Here is a 12,076-nt window from a genome sequence, read left to right as displayed (position 1 = left end):
TGGGCTTTTTCTTTGGTTTGGTTTGGTTTGGTTTGTTTTTTTGTTTGTTTGTTTGATTTTTTTACAACCTTGCCCTGCTGGCTATGAAGGAAAAATAAAAATTGATTTCCAGTATAACTGGCTCCCAGAAACTAGGAAAGTAAGCGATTCCTTCACCTGAATAAAAAGTGTGTACTCTTAGGGCAACCGTCCTCATAACATGCTCCTATTGCAAACACGGTGTCCAGCTCTATGAGTTGAGAGAAATATGGCCTGGTTAATGAGGGTGTGTGCGTTACAGTTTCAGGGTACATGGGAGCTGCAGTCCACCTTCTCTTAGCAAATACCCTTGTTGTTCTGATAAAGCTGCTGCAGCATATTCCTTTTTTTCGTTTTTGGGACTAATTACAAGGTGTTTCTGTACATTCCTAACTGTCCAAGCTAGCCTTGAACTCACAGAGATCCTCCTGCCTTCGCCTCCGGAGTGCTAATATTAAAGGCGAACGACACCCACCGTACCTGCAGCGTATTCTTAAACTTGAACTACATAACTCTTACGGAGTGGCAACTGCATTGCACAAGCCAGCTCCACTCCCCTTTGAAGTGTGTTGGCTGCGATCCCTACGCTTACCTCATGTTCCAGGGTACAGCTTGCTCCTCCTTCCGCTACAATCCTCATTCTTTCACAGCTCATGTCTTGGAGCGCCACACGGTATAAGCTGAGTTATACACAGGAATTGAGGGTGAGTCAATATCTCATCTGATTATTTTGACCCACAGCTCGTCAGTGTACCAAAGTGGATGGAGTCTTATGTAGGATCTTACAATTCTCTACTAGATTCCCCCAGCCAGAAAGTCAGAGAGGTGCTGCCCTGCCTGATATGGAAATCGCTAAGGCTGTGGGTTTGGTGCTGTGCTTAGGAAGGGTTGTAAGGATTGAAAACTGAACAAGAAATGCAGCAGAGGTCTTCCAATGAAATGTCAGAACTGGAAATTAAAAACAAGCCCCGCTGAGAAGTCTCCTGAGGTTGTGTAAAGCTAAACTCAGAATTACTGCTCGGAGAGACAAGCAAAGAGCCTGGTGTGGTCCACTTCATCCTTCACAGACTGAAGATTTCATCAAGGAATGAAAATCTCGCTTCCCAACCTAGCCACGGATGAACTCTGGGTGAGTGTGGCAGAGGGTGGGTGTCAGGACACATGTTGCCTGTGCTGAGGCCTAGGAGAAGGAACTTAAGACCCAGGGCCAGTCAATATGACTTTCCTCTCATTCTCCTTCATTTTATCTCCATCTTCCACAGCTGTAAGTAGTGAGTTTTCCCCCTACCCATGCTTTGCTTTTTCTAATCTTAAATCCAGCCCTGTTCAAGCTTTTAGTTTGAACCAAGCTCCCTGCATTGTTCACTGAAAGCACTCTCTGGTGGCTCGGCTGTATGCATCTCTTCATTTGTGAAATTAAGACCTAAATGTGTTTGCTAATAAACTAGTCTTACTGAGCTAAAAAATATGTATCACAGGAAGTATCCACTTAAAGCCATTTGGCTATTATAAAGGCATATGATTTAAAGATACATAGACATGTTTTTGCATGAGCTCAATTTTTATTTCATTTCTTTGGAGTATATACCTGGAGGTGTGATTGCTCCTTTTTGAGATATATAGCTCAAGGTGGCCTCAGGGTTGTGATCCACCTACCTCAGAATTCTGAATGCTATTCTATCACATATAATGAATCTGAGTGTCAGATGTGAGAAACCATTTCTCAAATCTGTAGTCCTAAAGGAGATGTAAATGATACCTATGCCTCCTTCAAGATCCCAATGACAAACCAAAGTTCATGCTGTAGAATCCATGAGTTTCAAGTATAGAACATGGATTACCCTAGCAGTCATACTGAAAAGACTTCAGCAAACATGAATGATGACTCCCCCTTCCATCATAGATGGAGGACCTTCATTTAGCCTTCTCCCATCTAATATACTCTAGTACCTCTCTGAGACCTCTGGGGCCATGTGCAATCGGTACCAAGTTCTGTCCAAGTGGCTAGGATGAGTGGTTAGACACTCTTTGAGGTGAGAATCCAAAGAGCCTCTCCACTCTTTTGTGAAGGAAGGTCAACAGTCCACAGGTTGGGTGTGACTGATTCTTGTGGACCAGCACAGCCAATCTAAATGAAAACGGTAAAGATGATGACTGTTTTGTTGGAGGAGAGTGCTACACAACCTCAACAATGGACCAATGGCGTTTTTCATTGCGCAAATGAATTCACAATAGCTGTGCACAAAATTGAGACACCCAAAACCTACATGTAGATAGGGAAGGGGCTCATGACGTCCCACTCCAGCTGAGAGTCACTGGAGAAGGGAATCAGGTTTCTTGAAGGATGCCTCTAAGGGACTATCCACAGCTCCATTGATGATCCTACATGCAGGCGTATAAAGACAGCATGAAATGGACTCTGGCTTAGAGAGAAGGGATGGGGGAGAAGACCGAGACAGAGAGCACATGGGATTTGGAGTGGAAAACAATGCAAGGGATAATGGTGGAATTGTAATATTTTCACCACGCTTTCTTCTTATGACTTTACAGTCTGAGTGTTTGCCTCATTTTTCAACAACTTTGTAGTGTATGAGTCTTTCAATAAGGCTTTGGATACACAAATTAAGTATTTCTGCATTGGATACAGGTATGCTAACATATGATAAACAAATACAGTTTTAAAAATTGCTCAACAATATTATCAAGTAGTTATTCTCTATAAGTAGCTCCCACAGCTGGGATTTCCATCACTGTGGTAATTATTTGTAAAGGCTGCTCACATAGATGTGTGGTGTGTGTTTGCCATTCTGAATTCTGACAAACATTACACAATGAATGGATGGGATGCAGAAAGTCAGCTGAGAAGTAGACATACCACCAAGAGTCTGTAAGTAGTGACAGTGGCTTCAGTCCCAGTAATAAATAATAAACTTTACCTCCTTCCCAGCAGACCCCTATTGCAAATGTATGATAGTCAATGGTCCCAAGAGAGTAGGAGATAGCAGGTGGACCATGACATCTACTTTACCATTGCTGCAGATGGATTTCAGACTGAAGGAAACTTGGCCATAAGCACTGTGCCCTGAGAACAGTATCTTCTCTTGATGAAATATTTTTTCTTCGAACACAGAGGTCACCTTGCATTTTACAGAGTTACTGAGTTGAAGGGAGGAAACAATAAAGTAAATGAAAAGATCTTCTAAAAGAATAAGCTGACAAGTAGGGTCAAGGCTCATCCCAGGTCACAGGCTGCCCTGTGATGCCCCACTTTTAGTCTGAGAACTTTATCGCTTTGTCATTGTCTACCCTTCACCATTGGTGCTGATTTACTGTTTCATTCTTTTCTGCTTCACCCATTTCTCCAGTATTGTATCTATCCTCTCTCGATCATCTAAGCCAGTAAAACCCCATTAACTGAAAACTGTCTTTCCCCCGTTTGAAAGAGGTTTTTAATAAGGTATTCTGACTATCTCTTCTGGGACCAGTTCTGTGGAGTCATAACAGAAACAAGAAATAAACGAAGTGATTCCCAAGTTCCAAGTAACCATGAGCTTCCATAGAAAGCAGGAAATGCTTCTCAGAAAGTGATGCACAGTAAGCTTTACCATTGTTTTATGTCCAATGTTCACCTTTGACTGTATTCTCATATTTTATCCAGGAACGTATATGATACATGAAAGGATTAGATAGTACTTCACAACACAGAAGAATTAGGATAGATGTGCAAGGAAATGTGGTGTTTGCCTTCCTAGAAGCCATCAACAACACCCTTGGCAGAAAATTACAACGCTGAATACTACTGAGTGGTGAAAAAATGCAGGTCACATCATGGCTGCTTAACTCAAGCCAGTATAATTCGAGAGCGCTTAAAAGCTCTTGGCGTTTTTCCTAAAACCATAGCCACTGATGTAAAGCCAGACATTTATTTTCTTGGATTAAAGAGAAATCAGAGACAGGCAATGCTTGGACTTGTCCGTTGCTTCAATGTTGTCTCTGTGTTGGTTGGCTCTTAGTCAATTGGACACAAGCCAGGGTCATCTGAGAAGAGGGTGCTATAGTTGAGACAATGCACCCCTTAAAAACAGATGTACCCCAGTCAGTGGGGCATAGTCTTAATTAGGGATTGATATGGGAGGGTCTGGCCCACTGTGCCACCTCTGGGCAGGTGGCTCTGAGTTGTGTAAGAAATCAAAACAAGCAAGCCATAGAGAGCAAGTCAACGAGCAGCATGCACTCCTTCATGGCTTCTGCTTTCATTCATACCTCCAGATTCCTGCTCTGATTTCCCTCAGTGGTGGAGGGTGACTAAAGGGTTGTAAGCAAAAATAAACTCTTTTCTCTACAAGAGCGATGTTTTGTTTTACAAAAGCAATGGAAATCAACTAATACATCCAGATATAACACAGCTGTTTGTCTCTTTTCACTTGGTTGTCAGTATGCATTGATTTCAACATCCATTTTTTTGTTTTGTTTTTTTGTTTTATCTTTTATTTTATTTTATTTTTTTCTTTTTGTGTTTTTGTTTTGTTTTTGAGAAGGGTTTCTCTATGTAGCCTTGCTGGCCTCGAACTCAGAGATTTTTCCTACAGAGATCTGGGATTTAAAGTATGTGATACCACCACCCCACTCACCCTCCTTTTTTATCATTTGATGTCACTTATGACTACTCTAACATCAGGAATTATGAATAGACTAAGGAAGAAAGATAATGTAGCTTAGGTGGAAGCTATAGGCTTAAAGGAGTTACTATCTGCCAACTCATGAAGCTACTGGAAACATGAGAGAAAGACCCAAAGCTGAGCTTCTGGAAGGAAATACCAACATCCACCACAAACCGTAATAACTGTAGTAGTATAAATCTTTTCCCACTGTTGTCATGAAGCACTAAATCCAGGGACCTGTTTTCCACTGTGCTGTAACATTGGCTATTATGTATGCTATAGCGACTTTTATATCTGAAGTGCGTGTTGAACGATAACCCTCATTATGAGGGATAGAGAGGGCCAAAAGGATCTTTAGGAGGCTTTTGGGCTCTGCCCTTGTGAATGTGTTCATCAGTTCATGCAATTAATGGTTAGAAAGTCCTAATGTATCTATTGGACAGGTGTCTTCCCACTTCCTGCCAATGTATCTATTGGCAGATTTCCTAGCCTGCTACGCCCTCAACACAGTCATGGCTCTGCCTTTAAGAAGGCAGCCTTTCAAATGGATCAGAACAAACTCTGTTTCTACAATTCTGTGATAGCATGTTTTCATATGGAGAGAAAGTGGACTGGGATGCACTGAAACTTGTTTACTATCAACTGTGCTTCAGGATGTCACCCTACCTGCAGGTAACCAAATGTCCATGACTCTCTGAGGTTACAGGGCTTTCCAGGGACATGGCAGTTTCCATAGTAAATCAGGAATCACCCCCACAAAAATAAGCAAAAACAAACAAGATGAATCACTAGTCTCTTCTTACCACCGACAAGGAAGCACTACCACTCCCCAGAGCTTAGCACCATATTTCTGAGCTTTTAACAATACTCCATCACCTTTTCCCTAAGTATGTTGACTCATGTGTCTTTTTCGTGAAATATATTTGAAAAGTGAGCTTAGATGGGATGACTTAATTATGTGGTCCTGACGTCTCCCTAGGCATTTCAAAAGGCTGCGGATAACCAAATGCTTAATAAGCATTTTCTCCTAAGAAAGAGGTTACAGAGACAAATTTCCTTGACATTTTCTGTTCCATGAAGCTTTCTCTGCAGTCTAGATTTCCTGCAAAATCACTTCTGCCCATTTTGGCCTTAGAAAGAATCTAGAACTATGGTTTCTGCTCTAATGATGTTAGTCTCTACAGAAAAAAAATCAAGAGAGAAGTGAGTTGAGAATATCCCTGGCAGAGTCCACCAACACAGTCAGTTGCAAGAACACTTGCGAATCTGTATGTGTTTCCTACACAAGCAGCGAGTCTTGTTTGCATGGACACTTTTGTTTTTATTATTTGGGTTTTTTTTACTTGATTTATTGGGCAGAATAAATCTATCTTTCCTTTCTCAGGTGCATTTGCTGAGAATTTCCCACTATCTGAAGTGGAGTCCTCAGTACCTTGACTTGGGCTCCCATAGTAACACAAAGGACAACTTTCCATAATTCTATATAACACTTGTTTCCTCTGTGTTCTGGACATACCCATTCAATGCCATATAACACTCAGGTGTTCTTTGTGTGACAGATATTGTTCTAGAAAGTCATGCTTATACAGACCATATGAGCCCTTCACGAGGTCACCTAGGCTCTCAACTCTGTAAACATCTTGAAAAAGAACAAAAGGAAGGAGACAGTTATAGGAAAAAAGCTGTGACAGAGGACCCGTTTTAGAGTGAGTAACCTGTTCTCACCTGAGAGCACTGCTGTGTGGAGCTGAACAGATGCCTGCCCTCTGTAGCTATTCAGGAATCCCCTAGTGTTTTGCCTGTATGTATGTCTGCTGAGTGCTGAGAAGACAGGATTAGACCACCACACTCAACTTTCATGTCTATATAATGAATACTTAGCTCTTCCCCAACTTATAAAACTGGGAAAATGGGCCTTGCAGTAATGGTAGACCATGGACATGCATATGCTTGAAAGGATGTATTCATGAATGTGAACCTCAAAGCTAGCAGGCACACAGGGATCTAGAATGAGAGCCCTGAAGGAAATAATGAACTAAAAATGAAAATATGAATGTATGACAGGAACTGGTTCCCAGCCCTTTTCCTGCTTAGCATCCAGAAAGCTGCTTGCCTGTAGTCTAATTCTTTCCGTGAAAAAGACTGGAAGGTTTGTATAGAGGAAAAGCTCATCAATGAAAGCCAGAAGGCATTCAGCCACTGTTACCCACTGGGTCTGCCTGAAGGACTGCCTGGACAGTATAGCTGAAAAGTTTGATAGGCCAACCTTGCCTTTATCAAAGTGGGTAAAATGAACAGCTAAAAACTACTAGATGCTTGATTTATAAAAAAAAAAAAGACCCTGGAATAATCTAAAATAATGCAACAAGGGGAGATCAGTAGAAATGGAGGTCTAAGGATAAGTCTGAAATGTAGCAACACATTTTAAAGTTTTCCTAAGAATAATATAGAGGTTCAACGAGTGAGGAGATCTTAAAACTCAAAAATAGAAACACATAAACCTTAAAAATCAATGAGCCTGAAAAGAAAAATGGAAGCCTGCCAAAAAGTAAAAATCAGGATTAAACATGCCGAAGAGAAAGTGATCATTTAAACTGAAGATCAATTTAGTGTGGCTGATGTCCAACACACAGAACTTTAAGAAAGAATTGGGGGGCGGGGTGGGACAAAGGGAAGGAAATTATAAAAGATATTGTTATGGTTTGTATATGCTTGGCCCAGGGAGTGGCATGATTAGAAGATGTGGCCCTGTAGGAATAGGTGTGTCACTGTGGGTGTGATCTATAAGACCTTTATCCTAGCTGCTTAGAAGGCAGTATTCTGCCAACAGCCTTCAGATGAAGATGTAGAACTCTCAGTTCCTCCTGCACCATGCCTGCCTGGATGCTGCCATGCTCCCACCTTGATGATAATGGACTGAACCTCTGAATCTGTAAGCCAGTCCCAATTAAATGTTGTCCCTATAAGAGTTGCCTTGGTCATGGCCTCTGTTCACAGGAGTAAAACCCTAACTAAGACAGAGATTAATATGCACATCTGAAATTTGAAGGACAGGAAGCAATTTGCCTCAGAATAACAAGCTGAGATTCAAAAAGGAAAGGATCCTTTTAATAGTTTCAGGAATTTTGTGAAACCATTGAGTGTGCCATAAAATCTCAAGAGTCAGAGTAGTGCGAGGTTACTACCAACAACACAGTAGAAAGCAAAGGAAAGAGGCCACAAATTACCAGAAAAATGCTGAGCTTGGAACTCACAAACAGGGAAACTAAGTGTGAAGGCAGAAAAATAAATCAATTTTCAGATACACAAGTTCCCAATAATTTACCCCACCCCCATTCCCTGTTCCAGAAACTAGCAAAATTGTCATTAAGGAAAGGTGTAGAAAACAGGCTATAAAGAGTTGATTCAAAAGAGAGGTGCATGATCTCCTAAGACTAGCAATGACAAGGGAGCCCAAGGAGACCGCTGTGTATCCCAGTGAATGAGTGTTTTGTTTGTATTAAAGCACAAGAGAAGAGCACCCAGAGGTGAGCATCTAGTGGCCCACATGGATCTGAGAGCATCAAGTCTGACCACGCTGGGGAAATCTTCATGTTTTATTGGAGTATTGGAGGACGATGGCACACAGAAATGGTATGAAATACCAGCAAGCAGAGCATGTCATGAAGCCCGGAGTGAGGAACACATTGTGGGTGACAGAAGTGACAAGAAAGCAGTCAGCTGTGGTGCTGAGCAGCAAGGGTTTGGGAGGGCTTGGAATTTTAATTCTGCCGTGAAATCATGTGAGCTTGAGAGTGGTTTAGCATTAATTGTCACAGTCAATAGAGTGTAGGACAGAGAAAACATATGTATATAAAAAGAGGAAAAGAAGCAGAGTCAGAGACAGGAGAGGGGCAGGGAAGAGATTTACGTGCATCTTTCAGAGGAGTGAGTATGGAATCATCAAATATTGAAAACCAGCAAAGTGCCGTATGGCTGAGAAACACCTAAAGAAATGTTCAACATCCTCAGTCATCAGGGAAATGCAAATCAAAACAACCCTGAGATTTCACCTCACACCAGTGAGAATGGCCAAGATCAAACTCAGGTGACAGCAAATGCTGGCGAGGATGTGGAGAAAGAGGAACACTCCTCCATTGTTGGTGGGGTTGCAGACTGGTACAACCATTCTGGAAATCAGTCTGAAGGTGCCTCAGAAAATTGGACATTGAACTACCTGAGGACCCAACTATACCTCTCTTGGGCATATACCCAAAAGATGCTCCAACATATAACAAAGACACATGCTCCACTATGTTCATAGCAGCCTTATTTATAATAGCCAGAAGCTGGAAAGAACCCAGATGCCCTTCAACAGAGGAAGGGATATAGAAAATGTGGTACATCTACACAATGGAATATTACTCAGCTATCAAAAACAATGACTTTATGAAATTCATAGGCAAATGGATGGAACTGGAAAATATCATCCTGAGTGAGGTAACCCAATCACAGAAAAACACACATGGTATGCACTCATTGATAAGTGGCTATTAGCCCAAACGCTTGAATTACCCTAGATGCACAGAACACCTGAAACTCAAGAAGTGTGACCAAAATGCGAATGCTTCACTCCTTCTTTAAAAGGGGAACAAGAATACCCTTGGCAGGGAATAGGGAGGCAAAGTTTAGAACAGAGGCAGAAGGAACACCCATTCAGAGCCTGCCCCATATGTGGCCCATACATATACAGCCACCAAATTAGATAAGATGGATGAAGCAAAGAAGTGCAGGCCGATAGGAACCGGATGTAGATCTCTCCTGAGAGACACAGCCAGAATACAGCAAATACATAGGCGAATGCCAGCAGCAAACCACTGAACTGAGAACGGGACCCCCGTTGAAGGAATCAGAGAAAGGACTGAAAGAGCTTGAAGGGGCTTGAGACCCCATATGAACAACAATGCCAACCAACCAGAGCTTCCAGGGACTAAGCGACTACCCAAAGACTATACATGGACTGACCCTAGGCTCCAACCTCATAGGTAGCAATGAATAGCCTAGTAAGAGCACCAGTGGAAGGGGAAGCCCTTGGTCCTGCCAAGAATGAACCCCCAGTGAACGTGATTGTTGGGGGGAGGGCGGTAATGGGGGGAGGATGGGGAAGAGAACACCCGTATAGAAGGGGAGCGGGAGGGGCTAGGGGGATGTTGGCCCGGAAACCGGGAAGGGGAATAACAATCGAAATGTAAATAAGAAATACTCAAGTTAATAAAGATGGGAAAAAAAAAAAAAGGAAACCAGCAAAGTATAGCTATCATATAACTAACTTAGGTGGTACTTATTCTGTTACGCACCGATTTACATTGTACCACACATAAACATGTACATATACACAAACACATTTATATATGCTTGTATACACAAAGACACACTCATGTACCTACATACATACACAAACATTCACCTACATATATATAAACATGCACACATAACACACACATTATATATCCACATACACAAGCACACACATATATACATATAGACAGAAAAACAATACACATATACATAGACATATATATACAAGCATACATAATATATACATACATATGTATATGCACACAGAGAGAGAGAGACACACATACACAAACACATACATAAGCACATACATTCATGTTCCCATATACAAGCACATACACGTATATACATATATGTACATGCATATGCATACAGACACACACACTGTCTTCTATACAAGGTATAACAGGTGTCTCTGGTTTAGTTCAAGTTAATAATAAAAACTAACCAGTAAAATGACCTATCAGGATGCCTTACAAATAAGGGAAATCTAACTCAAATAGAATAAAACACTAATTAAAAGATGCTCATTTTCTCTGCCCAGTGAAAGATCGCATTTCAGAGTAGCTTGATCAGCCCTCTGCCTCTGCCTCTGTATCATAAATGACCAACAGGACTGTCACACCAAAATTGTTCTAGTGCACTGCCAGTTACTTCGGTCTTCAAAACTGGCACCTTTGTCCCATGGGCAGGTAGTACTCTAGAAGTGGCTTTCCCTATTCATTGTGACTTATTGATGGACGTATTCGTGTTTTTAGGACAAAATCCTGCATAAAATGTTAGCATCCCCAGAAACTTGTTCAACCATCACTTTGAAGCAACTTCTCTTTTAAAGCCAAAGTAATCTTTTTTAGTTGCCACTAGAGGGCAGCAGGTAGGGAAACATGACCGTTGCTTACCTCTCTAGAGATCTTGGTTTTTTTGTTTTTTGTTTTTGTTTTTCTTTTTTTCCCATCTTTAAATTGGGTATTTCTTATTTACATTTCAAATGTTATTCCCTTTCCCGGTTTCCAGGCCAATATCCCCCTAACTCCTCCCCCTCCCCTTCTATAACAGTGTTCCCCTCTTCATACACCCCTCTTACCACCACCAACCAACAATCCCCTACACTGGGGGGACCAACCTTGGCAGGACCAAGGGCTTCCCCTTCCACTGGTGTCCGAACAAGGCTATTCACTGCTACCTATGCAGTTGGAGACCAGGGGTGGTTCATGTATAGTCTTTGTGTAGTGGCTTAGTCCCTGGAAGCTCTGGTTGACTGGCATTGTTGTTCATATGGGGTCTCAAGTCCTTTCAAGCTCTTTCAGTCCTTTTTCTGATTCGTTCAACGGGGGTCCGGTTCTCAGTTCAGTGGTTTGCTGCTGGCATTCGTCTATGTATTTGCCGTATTCTGGCTGTGTCTCTCAGTAGAGATTTACATCCGGTTCCTGTCAGCCTGCACTTCTTTTGTTTTCTCATTTCCAGGTACAGTTAGAGAATGCTTACAGCATAATTTAACATTGTCTATTCTATAATAAAACAATGTATGTGGATCTTTGGCTTGGGAAACATTATAATAATTATTTTAAACTGGGATTGCAGCCCACTCTGCTTTTAATAGTACATTCATTTATTTTATTGGTGGCTTGATTTTTTTTTTTTTAGAATTTCATACATGAGTGCTGTATTTACATCTTTACCCCTTCTCTCTGCCTTTGAACTCTTTATGTGTTCCCCCAATTTATTCTCAAATTCATGACTTCTTCTTTAATTAATGTGTGTGTGTGTGTGTGTGTGTGTGTGTGTGTGTGTGTGTGTGTGTATGATGAACTGTTGTGTGGGGCTGTGTTAAGAAACTGCCAAGTCCATTTAGTGTTTCTCATATGTATGCATATATGTTTAGGGTTGGCCATTTTAGATCAAATAACCTATCAAGGCTCAGCATGGAAAGGACTCTTTCTCTCTTGTGTACCAGCCATTGATACCTATAGTTCTTCATCTAGGAGTGAGGCCTTCTATGATTTACACATCCACACTTGCCTCTTAACAGGTCTCCTTGTTTGTCAGGTCTTGGTAGGTAG

This window comes from Rattus rattus, chromosome 2 (assembly GCF_011064425.1).
Source record: "Rattus rattus isolate New Zealand chromosome 2, Rrattus_CSIRO_v1, whole genome shotgun sequence".
Lineage (NCBI taxonomy): Eukaryota > Metazoa > Chordata > Mammalia > Rodentia > Muridae > Rattus > Rattus rattus.
This window is presented reverse-complemented; position numbering follows the sequence as displayed.